This window comes from Balaenoptera ricei, chromosome X, assembly GCF_028023285.1.
Source record: "Balaenoptera ricei isolate mBalRic1 chromosome X, mBalRic1.hap2, whole genome shotgun sequence".
NCBI lineage: Eukaryota > Metazoa > Chordata > Mammalia > Artiodactyla > Balaenopteridae > Balaenoptera > Balaenoptera ricei.
Genome location: NC_082660.1, coordinates 123,017,816 through 123,040,659, shown reverse-complemented (window position 1 = coordinate 123,040,659; position 22,844 = coordinate 123,017,816). Strand labels below are relative to the sequence as shown.

General features: G+C 43.6%; 1 protein-coding gene across 4 annotated transcripts in view; it reads left to right on the top strand.

Moving 5' to 3' along the window:
• The window catches only part of FGF13 (fibroblast growth factor 13), a 523,122-nt gene that overhangs the window by 87,591 nt on the left and 412,687 nt on the right, over nucleotides 1–22,844 (top strand). The gene's annotated exons all lie outside the window — the stretch shown is intronic.

Here is a 22,844-nt window from a genome sequence, read left to right as displayed (position 1 = left end):
ACATATCCATAATTACCTTAAATGTGAATGGATTGAATTCTCCAACCAAAAGACACTGGCTTGCTGAACGGATACAAAAACAGTATGCTGTCTACAAGGGACCCACTTCAGACCTAGGGACACATACAGGCTGAAAGCGAGGGGATGGAAAAAGATATTCCATGCAAATGGAAATGAAAAGAAAGCTGGAGTAGCAATATTCATATCAGATAAAATAGACTTTAAAATAAAGAATGTTACAAGAGACAAGGAAGGACACTACATAATGATCAAGGGATCAATCCAAGAAGAAGATATAACAATTCTAAATATATATGCACCCAACATAGGAGCACCTCAATACATAAGGCAACTGCTAACAGCTATAAAAGGGGAAATCGACAGTAACGCAATAACAGTGGGGGACTTTAACAACTCACTTACACCAATGGACAGATCATCCAGACAGAAAATTAATAAGGAAACACAAGCTTTAAATGACACAATAGACAAGATAGATTTAATTGATATTAGTAGGACATTCCATCCAAAAACAGAACATTACACTTTCTTCTCAAGTGCACATGGAACATTCTCCAGAATAGATCACATCTTGGGTCACAAATCAAGCCTCAGTAAATTTAAGAAAATTGAAATCATATCAAGTATGTTTTCTGACCACAACGCTATGAGATTAGAAATGAATTACAGGGAAAACAACATAAAAAACACAAACATATGGAGGTTAAACAATATGTTACTAAGTAACCAAGAGATCACTGAAGAAATCAAAGAGGAAGTCAAAAAATACCTAGAGACAAATGACAATGAAAACACGATGATCCAAAACCTATGGGATGCAGCAAAAGCAGTTCTAAGAGGGAAGTTTATAGCAATACAAGCCTACCTCAAGAAACAAGAAGAAGTCTCAAATAAACAATCTCACCTTACACCTAAAGGAACTAGAGAAAGAAGAACAAACAAAACCCACAGTTAGCAGAAGGAAAGAAATCATAAAGATCAGAGCAGAAATAAATGAAATAGAAACAAAGAAAACAATAGCAAAGATCAATAAAACTAAAAGTTGGTTCTTTGAGAAGATGAACAAAATTGATAAACCATTAGCCAGACTCATCAAGAAAAAGAAGGAGAGGGCTCAAATCAATAAAATTAGAAATGACAAAGGAGAAGTTACAACAGACACAGCAGAAATACAAAGCATCCTAAGAGACTACTACAAGCAACTCTGTGCCAATAAAATGGACAACCTGGAAGAAATGGGCATATTCTTAGAAAGGTATAACCTTCCAAGACTGAACCAGGAAGAAAGAGAAAATAGGAACAGACCAATCACAAGTAATGAAATTGAAACTGTGATTAAAAATCTTCCAACAAACAAAAGTCCAGGACCAGATGGCTTCACAGCTGAATTCTGTCAAACATTTAGAGAAGAGCTAACACCCACCCTTCTCAAACTCTTCCAAAAAATTGCAGAGGAAGGAACACTCCCAAACTCATTCTATGAGGCCACCATCACCCTGATACTAAGACCAGACAAAGATACTACAAAAAAAGGAAATTATAGACCAATATCACTGATGAATATAGATGCAGAAATCCTCAACAAAATACTAGCAAACAGAATCTAACAAAGCATTAAAAGGATCATACACCATGATCAAGTGGGATTTATCCCAGAGATGCAAGGATTCTTCAATATATGCAAATCAATCAATGTGATACACCATATTAACAAATTGAAGAATAAAAACCATATGATCGTCTCAATAGATGCAAAAAAGCTTTTGACAAAATTCCACACCCATTTAAGATAAAAACTCTCCAGAAAGTGGGCAGAGAGGGAACCTACCTCAACATAATAAAGGCCATATATGACAAACACACAGCAAACATCCTTCTCAATGGTGAAAAACTGAAAGCATTTCCTCTAAGATCAGGAACAAGACAAGGATGTCCACCTTCGCTGCTATTATTCAACGTAGTTTTGGAAGTCCTAGCCACAGCAATCAGAGAAGGAAAAGAAATAAAAGGAATACAAATTGGAAAAGAAGAAGTAAAACTGTCACTGTTTGCAGATGACATGATACTATACATAGAGAATCCTCAAGATGCCACCAGAAAACTACTAAAGCTAATCAATGAATTTGGTAAAGTTGCAGGATAGGAAATTAATGCACAGAAATCTCTTGCATTCCTATACACTAATGAGGAAAAATCTGAAAGAGAAATTAAGGGTACACTCCCATTTACCATTGCAACAAAAAGAATAAAATACCTAGGAATAAACCTACCTAGGGAGACTAAAGACCTGTATGCAGAAAACTATAAGACACTGATGAAAGAAATTAAAGATGATACAAACAGATGGAGAGATATACCATGTTCTTGGACTGGAAGAATCAATATTGTGAAAATGACTATACTACCCAAAGCAATCTACAGATTCAGTGCAATCCCTATCGAATTACCAATGGCATTTTTTACAGAACTAGAACAAAAACTCTTAAAATCTGTATGGAGACACAAAAGACCCCGAATAGCCAAAGTAGTCTTGAGGGAAAAAAACAGAGCTGGAGGAATCAGACTCCCTGACTTCAGACTATACTACAAAGCTATAGTCATCAAGACAACGGTACTGCCACAAAAACAGAAATATAGATCACTGGAACAGGATAGAAAGCCCAGAGATAAACCCACACACCTATGGTGGGTTTAAAGGAGGCTAGGATATACAGTGGAGAAAAGCCAGTCTCTTCAATAAGTGGTGCTGGGAAAACTGGACAGCTACATGTAAAAGAATGAAATTAGAACACTCCCTGACACCATACACAAAAATAAACTCAAAATGGATTAGAGAGCTAAATGTAAGACTGGACACTATAAAACTCTTAGAGGAAAACATAGGAAGAACACTCTTTGACATAAACCACAGCAAGATCTTTTCTAATCCACCTCCTAGAGTAATGAAGATGAAAAGAAGAATAAACAAATGGGACCTAATTAATCTTACAAGCTTTTGAACAGCAAAGGAAACCATAAACGACGAAAAGACAACCCTCAGAATGGGAGGAAATATTTGCAAACGAAGCAACTGACAAAAGATTAATCTCCGAAATATAGAAACAGCTCATGCAGCTCAATATCAGAAAACAAACAACCCAATCAAAAAATGGATGGAAGACCTAAATAGACATTTCTCCAAAAAAGACATACAGATGGCCAAGAGGCACATGAAAAGATGCTCAACATCACTAATTATTAGATCAATGCAAATGAAAGCTACAATAAGGTATCACCTCACACCAGTCAGAATGGCCATCATCAAAAAACTCTACAAACAATAAATGCTGGAGTAGGTGTGGAGAAAAGGGAACCCTCTTGCACTGTTGATGGGAATGTAAATTGATACAGCCACTATGGAGAACAGTATGGAGGTTCCTTAAAGAACCAAAAATACGATTACCATATGACCCAGCAATGCCACTACTGGGCATATACCCAGAGGAAACCATAATTCCAAAAGACACATGCACCCCAATGTTCATTGCAGCACTATTTACAATAGCCAGGTCATGGAAGCAACCTAAATGCCCATCGACAGACGAATGGATAAAGAAGATGTGGTACATATATGCAATGGAATATTACTCAGCCCTAAAAAGGAATGAACTTGGGTCATTTGTACAGACGTGGATGCATCTAGAGACTGTCGTACAGACTGAAGTAGTCAGAAAGAGAAAAAAAAATATCGTATATTAACGCATATATGTGGAACCTAGAAAATGGTACAGATGAACTGGTTTGTAGAGCAGAAATTGAGAACCAGAAGTAGAGAAAAAACGTATGGACACCAAGGGGGGAAGCGGCGGGGTGGGGGTGGTGGTGGTGTGATGAATTGGGAGATTAGGATTGACATGTATACACTGATGTGTATAAAATGGATGACTAATAAGGAAAAAAAAGAAATAAAAAATAAACATTAAAAAAAAGAAAACAGAACATCGAAGAGGTAAATACAAATAAGTTAATAAGAGAAGTGGGAGAGGGCTGTGAAGGAGATTCACAAAATTGAGAGACTTGTACTAGTCTAGGGATTCTAAGAAGGCTTCCCCAAGTTAAGTGACATTCCAGATAGAAAGGAAGGGGTGCGGAGGGGTTAGTATAGGATGAGAAGGGAGGAGAGCATTGCAGAAGGAGGGACTAGTAGATGTGAGGGCCCATGAGTGGGAGAAAGAAGAGCGTGGTCGAAAACCAGAGAAGTCCTGCAGGGCTGGAGCGGAGAGAGTGAGTGAGCGATGGCAGGAGACGATGCTGGATTTGAACCTTTTCTACCACAATGGGAAGTCATTAAAGGCTTTGCAGCCTGGAGTAACATGATTCAATTTGTATTTCCATTTTGAAAAGGTCAGTGCAGTTGCTCTTAATCCCACAAATAATTATTGAGCATTTACTACATTCCAGGCCTTGTCCTTGGTTCTGGGGATAACTCAGGGAATAAAACCGATGGGGGAAAAAAAAAAAATCCCTGCCCTTGTCGAATTTACATTCTAGTGGGGTGGGGGGAACTAGTAACGGTAAACATGGAGCATATCAGGTGGTGATGGGTGCTGTGAAGAGTAGCAATGGTCCGGGGGAAGGATGCCAATTTATACATACAGAGTGGGGAGGGAAGACCTCATGCTAAAGGTGGCATTTCAGTAACGGCCAGAAGGAGGTGAGAGATGCATGAGGAAGAAGAGTGTTCCAGGCATAGAAGAGCAAGGTGCACAGGCCCTAAGGAGGAAGGAGATTGGTGGCTGGAGTGGGGTGGGCAGTGGAGAGTGGTGGGCGCTCAAATTCCTGAGAAAGTCGGGACTGAGATGGTGGACAGTCTTGGCCAACGTTAAGGATGTTTGCTTTCATGCTGAGTGGGATGGGGAGCCATTGGATAGATGATACAATGTTCATAATTTTTTTTTTTTAAACTGGAGTATAGTTGATTTACAGTGTTGTGTTAGTTTCAGGTGTACAGCAAAGTGAATCAGTTACACATATACATATATTCACTCTTTTTTAGATTCTTTTCCCATATAGACCATTACAGAGTATTGAGTAGAGTTCCCTGTGCTATACAGTAGTAAGTCCTTATTAGTTATCTATTTTATATATAGTAGTGTGTATATGTCAATCCCAATCTCTCAGTTTATCCCTCACCCCTTCCCCTGTGGTAGCCATAAGTTTATTTTCTACATCTGTGACTCTATTTCTGTTTTGTAGATAAGTTCATTTGTAGCCTTTTATTAGATTCCACATGTAAGCGATATCATATATTTGTCTTTGTCTGACTTCACTCAGTATGACACTCTCTAGGTCCATCCATGTTGCTGCAAATGGCATTATTTCATTGTTTTTTATGGCTGAGTAATATTCCATTGTATATATATGTACCACATCTTTATCCATTGCTCTGTTGATGGACGTTTAGGTTGCTTCCATGTCCTGGCCATTGTAAATAGTACTTCAGTGAACATTGGGGTGCATGTGTCTTTTCAAATTAGTGATTTCATTTTTTTCAGATATATACCTAGGAGTGGACTTTTTGATTCAAGCCATCCTAGTGGATGTGAAGTGGTAGCTCATTGGTTTGGATTTGCATTTCCTGAATGACTAATCATGTACTCATGTGCTTACTGGCTGTTTGTGCATATTTTTTGGAAGAAATGTCTATACGGTTCCTTCTCCCATCTAGAAAATCAGGTCATTGGTCTTTTTATTGTTGAGTTATAAGAGCTCTTTATATATTCTGGATACAGGTCTTTTACCAGATGTGTGATTTGCAGATATTTTTTTCCCATTCTGGGGGTCATCTTTTCACTTTGTAGAGTGTAAGGGACAAAGGTGGGAACAAGGAGATGATGACTGGGCCCCGGGGGTTTGTGCACAAGAGGGGAGATCAGAATTGACTGAGTGCAGATCTGCAGAAGCACAGGAGTAGAAGCAGGGAGACCCATTAGCAGGCTGTGCACTAGACTTGCTGGGAGACTGGGAGGAAGCTGAGTGGGGGCCCTGGGGAGGGCGAGGTGTGGGCAGATCTGAGAGATAGCTAGAGCGTAGAGCCCGCCCACAGGACTTGCTGATGGGTGGGATGTGGGGAATAAGGGTAAAGGACGAGTCCAGGATGACTCCTCGGTTTCTGAGTGGAGTCACCGAGTGTTGTCATTTACTGGGCGCACTAGCCACAGAGCAGTGAGTGAGGTGGGTGAATGATTCCTGTTTGATTGAACTGGGGTTGAGCTGTGGAGCCTGAAAGGGAAGCAAAAGAGTAGATCATTGGAAATATAAGTCTGGTTTTCAGAAGTCTGACCTGGGGACGTCCCTGGCAGTCTTGTGGTTGGCTGGGACTCCGTGCTCTCACTGCCAGGGATCCGGGTTTGACCCCTGGTCGGGGAACTAGGATCCCACAGGCTGTGAGGTGCGGCAAAAAAAAAAAAAAAAGAAAAGAAGTGTGACCCAGGCTGGAGATGTAGATTGGGAGGTTGACCATGAGGAAGATAGGAATGCAGATGGGGAAACTGAGGCTAAGATGGGTTAAATAACTTTCTCAAGCCCAAACCCCCAGTCACTGGTAAAGCTGGGATTCAGACTCACTTCAACTTGACTGCAAAGCCCAAGTTCTTAACCACAGCACTCACTGCCTTTGAGAAGCTGGTGTGGACGTAGAGAAGGCCGGCTGAAGAAGCGAGGCAGCAGGATTCAGCCAGTCTGTCCTGCCCTCCCGACGCAAGGGCTCTTTCTGAACTAAGGACAGAATAGTCTGGCCACAGCAGACCCACGTGGGCTCCAGGAGAGGTCTGTGACCGCAGCCCGTCAGCCGTCAGCAGCTCCCTCCACAGAGGCCCAAGTGCAAGGCCACCCAGGCTCACTTAATACACTGCAGGGGAACAACAGCGCAGGCTGGGGGCGGATCACGTCTCCCAGGCCTCAGAATGTTCTGACTGGGCTTTTAATAGCTAGCATCCCTCCCGTGGAACGATTTCCAGCTTACAAAGCACTTTCACACGCGTAACCTCATCTGATCCTCCTGGCAACCTTTTGAGAGAGGTGTGATTCTCTCGCTTCTGATTAGAGGGGACTCAGGTTCAAGGATGTCAAGTGACTTGCCAGTGTCACAACGTGTGTTGTATGTGACAGAGTGTGGACTCCAGCCTGGGTCGTCTGATTCCAGAGCCTGAGCTTGTCCATACCAAATCGCATTTGTTACTAACTAACATCAACCTGTCACCATACTACCGAGCTAGTTAGGTAAAAGATTTATTGAGCATCTGACTGTCTACAAAGAATGATAGAAAACACCCAGGAGGCTACAAAATAGGCATGAGTTATGTGTCCTCATCCGCATGCAGAAACACTTGCTTGAAAATGGTCAGATCACTCAAAATACAAGAAAATGTTAACAAACTTTTTATTTATTTTTAATTGAAGTATAGTTGGTTTACAATGTATTAATTTCTGCTGTACAGCAAAGTGATTCAGTTATACATATATATGTTCTTTTTTTAAATATTCTTTTCCATTATGGCTTATCATAGGACATTGAATATAGTTCCCTGTGCTGTACAGTAGGACCTTGTTGTTTATCCATCCTATGTATAATAGTTTGCATCTGCTAATCCCAAACTCCCAATCCATCTCTCCCCCAGCCCCCCTCCCCCTTGGCAACCACAAGTCTGTTCTCTATGTCCACAAGTCTGTTTCTGTTTCATAGATATGGTCCTTTTTGTCGTATTTTAGATTCCACATGTGATATCCTATGATATTTGTCTTTCTCTGTTTTGTTTGACTTGTTTCACAGAGTATGATAATCTCTGTGTCCATCCATGTTGCTGCAAATGGCATTATTTCATTCTTTTTTATGGCTGATTAGTATTCCACACTTTTTGAAAGAACGCTTACTCCATGCCCAGACCCCCTGAAATGACTTTTTAGCGATGTGGGGCTAATAAGAGGAGTCACTAAAATGATGCATATAATATGCTTAGCACGGTGCCTGGTGCACCCAGTAAGTGCTTAATAAATGTTGGCTGCTATTGTTATTATTGTTGATATTGATTCCAGTAGGTCCTTTCAACTTTGCATTGATAGAGGACAGTCCCTAGTCAATCTTAGGAGAGGGGGGCAAGGGAACACCCACTTTTGAAGCCTTACTCTGTGACACAGGCTTCAAGAACGGTGACTGGACCCTGTTGATCTCTGTATTCCCAGGGCCCAGACTAGGGTATTGGCCAGAGCAGGCATTGAATATGAGGCAAAGAACTTGAACTGGATATGTAAAGGTTGCTTCACAGTGATTTGAAAGATTTTTCCTAAACACACACGTAACACCAGCTCCTGAGATGAGTGGGTACTACTAGGATTGGCACAATCGGAATGTTTGGGGGAGGAAAGATTGGCACAGAAAGGTGAATGTACCTCAATTAGGGCCTCAGCACTCTGGTGCTTTGGCTATTTCCAGCTCCCCATCCCTGGGCCAGGTCACAAATGGCATCCTTGGTGGGCTTCTGTCCGCTTAGCCCTAACGAGCGGAGCTGAGCATCTGGCAAGCGCCTGAGTTCTGAATGGTGGCGTAGCCCGTGCCTTAGCAATCGCCCTGCCGCGTAGCTGCCTCTGGAGAGCGGATGGAAACCAGAAGAGGCCTCAGCAACTCCGCGTCAGGCGCCGCGTGACTGCCTCTCCGAGAACTTTTGCAAACTCGTTTGGTTGTGTATGTGTCTTGTGAGTTCAGTAGCTTATCTGTGTGTTTGTTGTCTACCTACCCTACTCTACTTGTTTGCTGCTTATACAATATAATCCCCACTGAGTAGGCAGTTGGGGTAAAGTGCAAAAGGCATGAGGTCTGGATCAGGCAGCCATAAGGTCAAATCCTAGCTTTGCCATCTTACTGGCTATGACTCTGGGCATGTTGTTTAACCTCGTGGAGCCAGTTTCTCTCTGTCGACAATTAGAATAATAACGCTTACAATATAGGGTGATTGTGAAAAGTCATGGGATCACATAGGTAAATTGCCCATCTAAATGTCTGGCATTGGGCTTCCCTGTTGGCACAGTGGTTAAGAAACTGCCTGCCAATGCAGGGGACACGGGTTTGAGCCCTGGTTCGGGAAGATCCCACATGCTGCGGAGCAACTAAGCCCGTGCACCACAACTACTGAGCCTGCACTCTAGAGCCCGTGCGCCACAACTACTGAGCCCGTGTGCCACAACTACTGAAGCCTGCATGCCTAGAGCCCGTGCTTTGCAACAAGAGAAGCCACCGCAATGAGAAGCCCGTGCACCGCAATGAAGAGTAGCCCCCGCTCGCTGCAACTAGAGAAAGCCCGTGTGCAGCAACAAAGACCCAACGTAGCCAAAAATAAATAAATAAAATGTCTGGCATTCATTCATTCTTCATGCATTTACTCCGCGCCAAGCTCAAGTACTAGGTGTTCTGGATTATGCAGAAAAGAGTTACCACAGCAGGCTTGCCTGCTCTCCTTTGAAAGGCCTTCTTACAAGTTGGTCCGTGGCTGGTGTCTGGGAATTTGGATTCAGAAAGGTTCCCTCCATTGCCACTGTGCCTAAACTGTACAAACAAGGTGGTTTCTGCTGAACACCTGCTCTCCTCTGGGGCATCTGGAATGTTGACACGTGCTTGGCAGAGAGAAAAGCCTTGGACACTTGATCTGATGAGCATCCCTGGGAGACAACATTTCACACATGTTGCCGAAACTCGTCATTGTGGGAATTAAGCATATTTTGTGTGACTTTGCTGGAAGAGGACTCTTGGAAGCTTGCACCTGGTTTCCCTTGGACTTGGCCCCATGTGCTTTTTCCTGTTCCTGATTTTGCTTTGTATTCTTTCATGGTAGTAAATCATGGCTGTGAGAGCAGTAATTTCTTGAGTCCCATGAGTCCTAGCAAATCATTCAACCTGGGCGTCGTGGTCTTGAGGACCTCAATGCATACATATAGATATAAATGTAATACACATTCTTTGCCCTTAGAAAGCTCACACTTTAGCTAGAAAGCCCAACATGTAAGTAATAACAATACAGTGAGTGAGGTTAGTGCAGGGGGCTGGGACAGCCCTGAGGAGGGACATTGACCCTAGCTCTGGGGGGCTGGGGGGAACTTTTTGAGGTGAATCTTTTTTTTTTTTTAAGATTTAATTTTATTTGTTTTTGGCTATGTTGGCTCTTCGTTGCTGCGTTTGGGCTTTCTCTAGTTGCGGCGAGCGGGGGCTACTCTTTGTTGCCGTGCGCAGGCTTCTCATTGCGGTGGCTTCTCTTTGTTGTGGAGCACAGGTTCTGGAGGCGCGGACTTCAGCAGTTGCGGATCGCAGGCTCTAGAGCGCAGGCTCAGTAGTTGTGGCGCACGGGCTTAGTTGCTCCGCGGCACGTGGGATCTTCCCAGACCAGGAATCGAACCTGTGTCCCCTGCATTGGCAGGCGGATTCTTATCCACTGCGCCACCAGGGAAGTTCTTCAGTTGCATTTTGAAGGGTAATTAGAAGTTAGCTATGTGAAGCAGGAGGAAAAGACCCCTGTAAAGTGTAACATGCTCTTCTAAATCACTTTACATTTGAATCACTCCTTTTAAAAAAAGTGTTTATTGGCTCTGTGCTCATTCACTAAACATGGTTTGAGGGCTGACTATCCTAACCTACTCTGTGATGTATATTGGGGCCCCAGGAGTGAACAGGAATGGTGCCTGCTTTCAAGGAGAGTTTGGCAGTTTTGGGGTTGAGAGGTTGGGTTTTCAGGAGGCAATGTGCATGATCATGAAAGCCCCTAAGCTAGCCCAAGGGCAGGGAGTCAGGTGAAGGTTCCCTGAGGGGCAGTGTCTAGGTGGAAGGACAGGTAAGTTTCACCTGGAACAGGAGAAAGGCACTCCAAGAAGAAGAAACAGCATCCTGTGGCAAGGGAGACCATGATGTCTTCTAAAAACAATAAGTAGTTCGGTGTATCTGGAGAGTAGCAGATGAAGGGGTGGTAGGCAGGAGCTATATTTTGACGGGTAGTAAGGTCAGGCTTGAGGAAACAGGAGAAAAGATTCAGTGAGGAATGGGAGAGAAAATGGAGTAGGTCATGTAGAATACTTGTTGGTCAGGGTGAAGACCCATGAATATGTAATGGCACCAGTCCGTATGGATCCATGACATATGTTCCACCATGTTGATCTGGGATTAGGGGTTGTCAGGTGGGAGAAACGGATGGAAAAGGAGGCACAGAAGTTAAGGATATTGGCAAAAGGGTGATTGAAGTCAGGTAACACGATATCTAAAATGGATGGCAAGAGTGGCCTAATAGACTTCCTGGGACCTTCATAATCTTCTGACTCCTCTGCCCTCTATGTAAGTGCTGAAAGAGTGAGAGTAACAGGTGGAGAAAACTAGTGACCAGAAAATAGGCTGTTTGAACTTAAGATATCAGAGTTGAACTGTTCCAGGTGACTGTAAATTCTAGGGATCAGCGTGGGTACGCCGAGGTGATCTTTGGAGAGGGGAGAGAAGAAACTGAGAAGCCAGTGGCTGGATATGTCATCCTCGTGTACATTGAGGTCATATAGGGTGAAGGTGGGACTTGCAATGGAGAGGAAGACTGGGAGCCAGTTGCCAAGGCCCCCAGTGAATGTGAGAAACTGCTCAGGAGGCCTGAGGTGACAGTGATGGGGAGAGGGCACTATCATTATTTGGCTGTGAACCTCAAAGGAGAAGGGACGTATTTCTTATACTGTAATATAAACTTGCTCTTCTTCCTCTGCCATCTAAAGCTCAGTTTGACTTGGGACAGTTTTTGCTTTGATCCTAAGGGATAGGCATCCTTTGAAGTTTGTAGAACAGTCAACAGTGCATTCTTCTCACTACCTGCCCCAACATTTGCTTTGCCCCAGCCTCCTGGTGAGAAGATTTTTTCTCATGGTCCTGCAAGAACTATCCCCAGCTTGACTTCACAGAGCCTCCTGCTGGGGTATATTTGTGTGCTTGCCTGGGAAACCTGCTTCCAAAGGCCAGACAATCCTGCCTTTGGAAAGCTGCTATTGTTTTTTACTAATAGTGTTTCCCAAAGTATATTCCATGAAAATACTACTGCTTCAACATGCTTAGCAATGATGCATTCCATGGTCAAATATTGGGGAACCTATATCCCTTTTTTAAAGATTCATAATCTATGTAAGTCTATGAAGAAACTTTGCAGAAAGGAAACCTTTGTGTAAGGTAGCATTTCCCAGTGTATTTGACCACTGAAGCCCTTTTCCCATTTAATCCCCATCAATAGGCAATGTATATACTTGGAAAGTTCTGGTCAATTGTCAGAAAAGAAGTATGTAGATTTTTTCCCCCCGATCAATGGCCATCTATCTAGAAGAGGTGTATTTTGCAACACTGGTATATTTCAGTTCTACTAAAATGAGATTTCACTGTGTTCCCAAGTTTAAATATCACGAATTACTACATTTGGTTAGAACTGACACATTATAATATTTTGTTTAGACTAACTGTCATTCTTATGTTAAGTGGTAACAGCATTTCATTTTCCTTTGGAAGAATTCCCATAACTAAGATTAGAATCTAACAAAGAAAATGCACATTTTTCAGAGTCCTCTTGCTCTTATTTTAATTAAAAATGACAGCATGAATTTCAAACTAATCACATTATTTACTACTTTAAAGTGATAAAATTTCTTTGCAAATGCATGCAGGTCATTCATAAAAATTAATGATATGCCTGCACTTAGATACATGCTTTGTAAATATAAAAAGACAAAAGTACCCAAAAAAACACTTTATGAAGCTGTAATGAAATGAAAAGCAAACAAGGGAAATTAACAACATACTCTCTTAAATAATACTGTGATTCTGAGAGAAGTGCAGAACCCAATAACCCAGACTTTTTAATGAGCAAAACAAACATAAATATGAACATATCAAAATAATGTGGGATGTTGCCAAAGTGGCGCTTAGAGGAAGATGCATTATTCTAGGTGTTTATGTTGCTAAGAAAGGAAAGGCAAAACATAATGAATTAAGCTTGCACCTAGATGTTTTCGAACAGGAGCAATGCCAGAAGCCAGAAAGAGTGGGAAGAGGAAGTAATAAACTTAAAAGCAGAAATAAATAAACTGGAGAAAAAGCTGATATATACTCTAAGCTGATTTTTGGGGAAAAAATGAACAGTGGCTTGCCTAACTAAAAAAGAGAAAACACAAATTCGTTAAGTTAGAAATGAGACAGGAGATCTGTCAACAAATGTAGAAGGTTTAGAAATATGCAGAGAAACAGTACCCTCCACTGTATGCTAATAAATCAGATTAAATCAGAGTGGGAATGAATTACACCTTGAAAAATTACAAAATATAAAAAGTCATGCATGATTAACTAGAAAACATGACTACACCTATTTCAGAGGAAGAAACAAGAAGTCATTAAAGTCTTACCGTGAAACCCACACAAACTGTGGGTATTTGGACCTAACACATTAATAAAAAGACCCAAACTTTGAAAGCCATGATATGTTTTGACTGCCTACTATTGACTAGATCATTTATATACATACATACATACATACATACACATATACACACATATGTATAAGGTCCAATCTATATAATGGTTATATATGGGAGCTATTAGTAATACTAATTTACAGATCTTATAATAATTATAGGCTCTGAAAAGTTAGGTGACTTGCCTGAATCACACAGCAAATAAGTGGTAGAGCTAGGATTTGAACTCAGATCCATCTGGCTACAAAGTTTATAATCTTTCCCTACATTATACTTTCTACAAGTATAAAAGATTTCTGTCTCCCCTAAATTGTTTTTAAATGTTGAGTTGATGCTGCTTTAACTCAATTCCCAATTTACTTTTTGAAGAAATATGATTTCAATCTTCAGATTGGGAAAAAGTACAAAGAAAGAAAATTATAGGCCAACTTCAGTTATGGATATTCATTATTTATTAAATAATTATAAATAGAAGTAATTTTACTTAAAAATTGATCTCTGACCAAATGAGATGTAATCCAGGAGCACAGGATAAGATGATAAAATGAAAATTACTGTGCCAATTCATCCTATTAATAGAAAAGCATAGTTAAAATAATACCTCCATAGATGTTGAAATGGCATCAACTGTTCTCGGACAATGTATTTGGAGACCTGAAAAATAATATGATTTTTATATATGTAAATAAAAGATATAACACTATCTTTCATAGAGAAGAGAGTTCCCATAAAAATAGAAAAAATTACAGATGATGAAGGTAGGACTAAAGTTCTACCATATTTTAACACTGTACTAGAAATGTGAGCCATAGTCATTAGAAGGAAAAAGAAATTAGATGAGTACCATCAGCAAAGGAAGCTATACCTTTCTTCAACAGGCCTAGCACTTACTATATGCAAGGCATTGTGATAGTTACTGCGGATATACCCTGGAAAGATTGTGCATATCTAGAACATACAGGGTCATCATATACTAACTAGTTGGTGTAAATGAGGTTAACAACATCTTGAAATTCAAGGCAGAAACACAAATAGTCATGTTTCTAGTTGCCAACAACTGAAGAATATAATGAGGAAGAGAATCATTTGCATTGGAGACAAAATACATTAAATACTAGGACATTAATTTAATTAGGGACATGAGATTTATTTAAATAAAATTATACAATCCTAAAGGGAGGAATAAAAGGCATTAAATAAATGAAGGGAGAGATACCTCACTCCAGTTGAAAAGACAACATATGGGAGAGATTACAGTATCCCCTGAGTTGTCAGTGCATGCCAATTAAAGACCTGGTGGGATACTTTATGAGATGTGACAAATTGCTAGCAAAATTCATCTAGAAAAATAAGCAGGCAGAAATACTAAGGAGTTTTAAAATTAATCATTTGAAGTTATACTTTCTGTCATATATTTATTCAATCTTAAGAGTGTCTCTTTTTCCATATCCATCCAGTTATAGCCCTGTGCCTAACTCATAGAAGGTTCTCCATTAATACTAGTTGAAAGAAGAAAGGGAGGGATCCTTATTGTAGGGCTTTGAACGTAAGCTAGGGATTGACTGCTGGCTTTCTCCAAGGTGTCGGAGAGCTGATGAGATGGAACATTGGGGACGTGGCCTCATCTTAAAGCAAGCAAGGCAGGAGTGGTCGTAGTCAGAATTCCAGGATCTTGTAGTCATCCTGCTGACATTTTCTAGCAGAAGAGGGACCTGCCTGCTGGCTCTCTGCCCGGGCTTCTTGTCGACTTGACACTTGGGCGCTCTCACTCATCAGCCACCATCTTCATGAGAAAACCTGAGAAGTTTGAACAGGAGCACCAGTCTGGATCTCATTGCTCTCTGCTGCAGCTTTGGGGTCTGACCCCTCTACTTTGCAGATGCAAGAAATCCTCCTTCATTTTTTGAGGCCCATCTCTGGTGTGAAATCTTTCTCAAATGCCCCTAACAAAAATGCCTCTCCCCGCTCCACACTTGTGCAATAGTTGACCTGTTTCGTGAAAGGTCTAAAGCAGGCCACGTGAACTCTGGTACCAGCATGCCTCCCCCACCACATTCCTTGAGGGTGGGATTCAGGCCTCCATCTCTCTTTTCTCCACAGCGTCAGTTCCCAAGCTGGACTGGGCTGGTTATCAGAGTCACTTGAGGAACCTTTAAAGAGACAGATATCCCTGACCTTGGTGGTTCAGATTCAACAGCTCTGGGGGTATAATATATGAAAAATATATTACACTGTATTATATATCACATAGTATTATTTATTATATTAAATATTACATTATAATTATGCATTACATATATATATATATATGGATTTTCCAGACTATTTAGCTGAAGAACCAGGTTTGGAAACACTGGTTCCGTAGCATCAGACAGAGCATCTCCGCAGAGGAGGCCCCCCCCCCCGCCCCCCCCCCCCCCATTTATTAAACAAAGGGATTCAAGTAGGCGCAGTGTTCAGAATGATTATACAGTTGCTGCTATGTCCACATGGGTGTTGCAGGTGCTGGAGTATACTGCAGAGGGTCTCGTAAACACTTAAAACGAGATGATCTCTAACCAGCATTTTCATGATTTTAACTAATAGTTAAAGAGCATTTGCTAATTGCCACTAGAATGTTCGCATCAGGGAACACCACTATATCCCCCAGTGACGGACTAGCTCAGCTCAGTGTCTCACACAGAGTAGGCCCTCAACTCTTTAATGAATGAATGCAACATGTTTAAAAATTCCTTCTCACGATGACTCTCCTAAGATGGCTACTCTTTTTATCATTTCATAAATGAGGAAGTTAAAGCAGACTGACATATTTGAGGACGTATAGCCAGTGAGCAGTAGAGCTGCAATTTTCCTTCGTGTCTTGGCCATTCCAAAGGCCAGGCTTCGAGCAGTTGTGCCATGAGGCAGAAAGAGCCTTTCCACCCCATGGACGAGGCGGAGGCCAGGCCAGGAAGGGCAGAGATGCAGACAGCAGACACCCCAGGCGGGACTGCACAAGTGCTGGGGAGAACAGTTAGCAGCAAGGCCTTGGATCAAATTTAGAGTCTGGTCCGGAGAGTCACGTGGGCGTGGGGGATTGGCAACACATAGTGATGGGGGTCCTAGTCAGGACCGAGAGTATGCATTCCAGGCCAACAGAGATCGGGAAAGAGTAAGGCAGGAGCCCAGATCTGGAGGAACTGGGGAACACAGTAGCCTTGGATACAGAGGAGCAAAGCAAGAAGCATGTTACTGGGTTTGGGGCGACAAGGTGGGGTGTCACTTGATAAGGAAGGAGGCATGACTCCGGCACCAAGAAGCAGAGCTGAGGGCCGGGCAGCGCCAGCATCCCTGGTCCTGAGGGTGAGCCTGGTACTCATGCCGAGCTTCTTAAGCTCCTGCCCTGGGCGGATTGTGTTTCCCAACTGAGAATAAGCTAGGACCCGGGTTAAGGTAGGGCAATGCCTGCGGGTCCAGGAGGATGAACTTCAGAGGTGGAGAGAGAGTAGACTCAGGCCAGAGAGCCAAGAAGCACCTCCAAGGCAGAGTGCGGTCCTAAGGTGAGATCAAGCCCCAGACCAAAGTGAAAAGGGATTGCAGGATTGGCAAACTTTGTAAAGCGGTGTTTTGACTCCTTCTGATGTGCTGAGGGTCGGTGGGACATTGATTATTACAGGCAGGCTCCTAACTCTCATTATACTGGGGGAGGTAGATACAGCTGGCTTACTTGGCTCCTGAGAGGTGGTCATTTATCTCGAAGTTACCAACCCCTGCCCAAGCACAGCTTCCTAACGATGCCACCACTGGCAACCCGGTCCAACAGCACCTGGACCCTTGAGAGACGGTACTCCTCCAATGGGTAAAAGTGCCTCACCCCAGCTCTGATTCTCAAGTGGGGAAGGCCGCGTTCCGCATCTCCCAGAGCTGGGTAGGGTTTGAGAAAGTCCCCCAGATGATGCCGAGCTGTCTTTCTGGGGCAGGAGGCCATGTTCCGATCCCTTGAGCGTCACTACTTTCCAGCGAGAAGAGCTTTTTCACCCCTATGATCTCCTCGCTTCCTCCGATCTGGCGGCATTATCATGACCAAATTATCGATAAGGAAGCTGGGGCCTGAGCTGCCCAAGGTTCTCACAGTTAGAAATTAGCGGAGCCGGTAGTAACAGCTGGGTCTTCTGACTCCAAGTCCAGTGCTTTTGTCTGTGGCACTATATGCTCCATCCCTGATACCAGGATTAGGACCTAAGAGGAAAATGGCAGGCTCAAAAAAATCAGGCCCGTGGGCATGCTGGGACACCTGTAGGAGGTGGCACTTGACGTGGTGGGTGTGTGGCCACAGGTGGGGATTGGCCAAAGCTGGGTGCGGAGCTGGAGTGAAGGAGGTCGGCCCTTGGGAGAGGCAAGAGGACCCAGCTGTGCTCTGCCTGGTGGGTGGCCCTGCCCTGCCAGCAGCAGGGCGGGCTGTACGCTGACTTCCGCAAGTGCCAAGGTAGTTGTTGAGTGGTAGTTGGGGTAGCTTTGTGTGACGTTACGAATACAGGAGTGCCCAGCCCTTTCGCTCCAGCAGGACTTACTTAGTACCGTTTCCGGGTCACGCCCTGGGTGCTGGGTGTTCAGGAGCCATGGTCCCTGCCCCCAGGGAGGTCAGTGTCTTGGGTTTCAGGCAGATAATTCCATCCCCATGTGATCAGTGCTTCATAGGGGCAATGAATTGAGTGCAAAGTGGGCGTGGGGTGCATAGAAGAGGGAGGTTCAAATTCCCTTGGACACTGGCAGGGTGGAAAGGTCTGGGAAGGCTTCGTGGTGGAGAGGACTAGAGAGCTAAATTTTAAAAGATGAAGAGGATTTATTGAAGTAGGAGAGAAAGGGGAGGGCATTCTAAGGCAGGGGTCTGCAGAGGTTTCCTGTAAAATGCCGATAGTGAACATTTTAGACTCTATCCCAGCTACTCAACTCTGCCTTGTAGTGCAGAAGCTGCCATAGACAGGATGTAAACAGGTGTGAACTTGGCTGTGTTCCAGCCAAGGCTGACTGCCAGAGTGTGCCCAGCCATATGACGTGTAGGTACACTTACTGTCCCCATTTGATGTTTGGACGCTCATAGGGGTGAAGTGACTTGCTCAAGGCCAATCAGTGCAACCAGGCACAAGGGGGTCCTGGCACTAGTAGCAGGGGCCAGAGATGCAGGCGGAATATGGCAGATGGGAGAGCTGGAGGAGGTGGTCTTGGACGGGGCCGTAGGAGGCTGGTCTTAGCAGTCGAACCTATTGTTACCTTCTGCCCTTGGCCTTTCCAGCTACTGTACTACCTCTTTGCAAGACCTTGGCTCTGCAGCAGCTGTGAGCCTATCAGCCACACATCTTCATTCAAACCATCTCCCCTAACACAGGACTGGGCAGTGAGCAGGTGCCCGGCCCACGTTTGCTTAATTGATCTACCTAGGATTCAGTTAAGGGCTATGGGTCGTTTAAAATGCTGTTTCTAATATAACTGGCATCACATTCTTTTGCTTGTTCTGCTGTTTTAATTGATACAACTTCCTGCTCATACAAACGAAGACATTCAACTCTGTGGAACCACATCATAAACATAGGAACTCTTCCAGATTATGTTGGAGCTTCTTCGAAGGGAAAAAATACTTTTCATTCTTAACTAATTATTTTTTTAAATGAATGGCAGGTGGAACACTACAAAATCCGTAATTTTGCAAGCTGAAAAAAGGACTGAACATCTTTTTCTTGCCAAAAAATTTTTTTTATTTCACTGGTGTTAGTGACAACAGTTTTTTTTTTTTTTCTGGATCAGACTGAGGACATTTATGAAATAATCAGTCCTAACTATGAATATTCCCATAGGGAGGCTGTTTCTAAGGAGAGTTAAAAATACCCCTGAAATCATATGTGTAACAATTTCTATTTCTGTGACTTCTCCCCTCCCTTCTGTAATGGATTTCAGTTAGTGGGGTCCTTGTTCCATGTCATGACCATTTTGGCCTCATAATTTTGAAAAAAAGATTAAAAGTGGTTTTTTTTCTTTCTTTCATGTAGACAGAAGCATAAAACCTGTATTATGTGATTTTGGTCATTGGACTCTGTTTTGGAGCCTGGAAAGGTACCAGAGGGTCAGCATGCAGGTTAACCCAGGACCTCTCTCTCTCCTCCTACCTCAGTAGTACCACCCGCTCCCCAGAGGATCCATGTGAGAAGTTCCATTTGGAATTCAGGCTGGCTGTGTCCATCGCCAGCCCACTCCCAGCCCACCGTCCACCCCCAGCCCCAGTTCACTCCTGGGTACCACTTGTCTTTTCTGACTTGATTGTGGTAATAATAGCAAGTGCTTCATGAGCACCAACTCTGGACCGGGCGCCACACAGACATGCTCTCGGTTGAGCCTCAAGGAAACCTTGTGAGGGTCTTGCTGTTATTCCCATTTTCCAGATGAGGAAACTGAGACTCCAAAGTTGAGGGGGAACTGGCCAGGGTGACTGAGAGCGGAAGCTGCAGAGCTCTGATTGGACCCCGGAACTTGCGTCTGCATGTCTGATTACACTTGATTAAAACAAATCCTGGGTACCATTAAACAGGCATAGAGTGGTCACCGCCTTACTTGTGATCATACAGGTCGTGATGGAGCCACTTCTGGAATCCAGATCCCCTCAAATACAGACATATGCTTTCTTTTACCTCATATAGTTGCTTAGTTTACAAATGATGCGGAGATGTTGGTCTCAAGAAAACACCCTAAACATTTAAAATCCTGTCCGATCTGTTTTTCGTGGAGGTTGAAAATTGGTAACTCATTCTGTGACAGGCTCTATGGATGAGGAATAGAAGGAAATGTAATAAGTTATAGTGATGTCAGAATGGTAACATTGGAGGCCCTTAGGGGATATAAAAACAACAATAAATGATTATATGCTTTTCCCCATACCACTCACTACTATAAAATGGTGCTACTGCATGCAGAGAGTCATCCTTACTTGTCAGGAGAGTGCCACCTGAAATTATTAGTGAGTAAGGTTATAATTGTACGTTTGTAGCTTAAAAATGAGTAATCTGCTTGTCATTTTTTCCTGCCTCCTCTGCTTCATTAGTCGTCTGTATTTCAGTAGTGAACTTGGTTGTCAGTTTGGGCCTGACTTCAGTCTGGGGCCAGGGAGCCAGGGGCTTAGTCCTCCTGCTGGTCCACAGCCCACAGGGCCCGGAGGGCTGGGAGACCCAGGCTCTGCAGCCACCCTTAGGGCATGTTCCCAATTAACTGAGGCCAGGGTCCAAGTAGACCTCCTGGGGGCCTGTAGCAATGTAGCTTGAAAACCAGAAATGCTTTTTTATTTTTTTATTTTTTTAATAACAAAAGATGCTTCCATTGCTTTTTTAAAAAATTTATTTTTTTATTGAAGTATAGTTGATTTATAACGTACCAATCTCTGCTGTACAGCAAAGTGACTCAGTTATACACATACAATTCTTTTTTTAAATGTTCTTTTCCATTATGGTTTATCACAGGATATTGAATTTTCTTTGGCTAGAACCTGCTGTTTTTGGTGTTTCGGTTGGTGGTGTTCTGTAGAGGATATAGCTGGGGAGACCCAAGAGAAGTCATTGTTCAGAGGGGCTGACCTGTGGTGGTTAAGAGCACAGACTTTGGGTTCCAGTCCAGATCCTCTTCTTATTGGCTGTGTGACCTCAGGCAAGTTACTTAACATCTCTGAACCTCAATTTCCTTATCTAATTTCCTTATCTATAAAACGAGGGATGATGGTACCTGCCTCAGAGGGCTGCTGTGCAGATTAAACGAGTTAGTGCCCAAGAGGTGGTCTGTGTAATACAGCAATTAGGAAGACTACGTGGGAGCCAGACTGCCTACATGCAGATCCTAGCTCGGCCACTAATTAGTTGTGAGACCTTTGGCAAATGTCTTAACCTCTTTGTGCTTCACCTGCCTCATCGGTAAATCGGGGATGACGATAATAGCGTTGTTGGCAGGATTACATGAGCTAACCTGAGTCAAGGAATTTAAAGGGTTCCTGCCACACGGAAGGACTATTTAAACGTCTGCTATTATTACCATTGATCATTTCTATCAGTAGCCGGAGGCAACATGGACTCCAAGAGGGCAGACCCCGTGTGCTTCAGAGTTCAGATGAACAAGGGAGCTCGGAGAGCTGGGGGCTGCAGGAAGGCAGCACAGAGCAGGCAGACACTGCAGAGGCTGGGGGATGCAGCTCGGCCGTGGGGCCTGCCAGAACTAGGTGGGGACCCCTGCTCAGCCACTTGTTAGCGGAGGGACCTTGGGCAATTTACGCGCCTCTCTTTGCCTCAGTTTCTCCGACTGCAAAATGGGGATGATAACAGGGAGGATTAAGTGAAGCAATAAACGTAAAGTGCCTGGCGTGTGGTTAGTACTCAATGAATGAAGATGTTGTTTACTAATTACTACTCATCCTTATATTTACAGTGAATTCAAGGAGTTACTCTTATTATTGTCAGGCAGAGTGCAAGCTGCCAGTGTGCGAGGTGAGCAAGGACGTGGGTGCTCTCAGAGGGAGAGGTTTACATATGGGCGAAGGCTGGGAGGCGAGAAGCTCCCGGGGAGTGCTGGTGGTGATGAGCAGACCAATTCGGATCCCTTGGCAGCTTCCTGTAGTGCGAGATGTGGTTTAAACTAGGGAGTGAAAGGCATTGGATGCCAAGGTAAGGAATTTGGTTTTTATTTCACTGGCAGCAGAGGCTGTAAAAATCATTGAGAAGGGGGGTAGGTGGGGGAGGGCTTCAGGAATATTCTCTTGTCTAACTGTCAGAAGTTCTAAAACCAGGGGGTCTGAGGCTCCTTTTGTGTTTGTGTCTCCTCCTTTGTGGATTCTCCCTGTTTCACAGTGTACACACTTCTGTAAAGGGATAACAGCTGCCTCCTCCAGGAAGCCTTCTCTGATTCTCCCAGCTGCCATATGTATCCTTTCCTGCTGTGGCCTCCCACAGCACTGTGTGGCCTCCAGAGACTCTTAGCCCAGCTTACCTGGTGGAAGTCATTCATTGCCCCCTCCCCATGCCCTACCAGCCTGGAGAGCCTCTAGGGGACCTGGACTGTGCCTTGTTTTTCTCTAGACTACCTTGGTTGCTTCCTCCCAGCCCCAGCTTAGTGCCTTTTACCAAGGAGATGATATGAAGAGGATGGGATACATGAGGAAGCAGGAGAGGGGATGCTTCATTGAGCAAATGAGTAGGCAGTAATTGAGGGAGGAGGGCAGGGAGCACTTTGTCTGGGTCCTGAGCAGCAGGGAAGCGTCACCCCAGGCACCCGTGGGATGTAGTGTATGCGTGTGGAGGGGAGGAATGGAATGGAGCCCC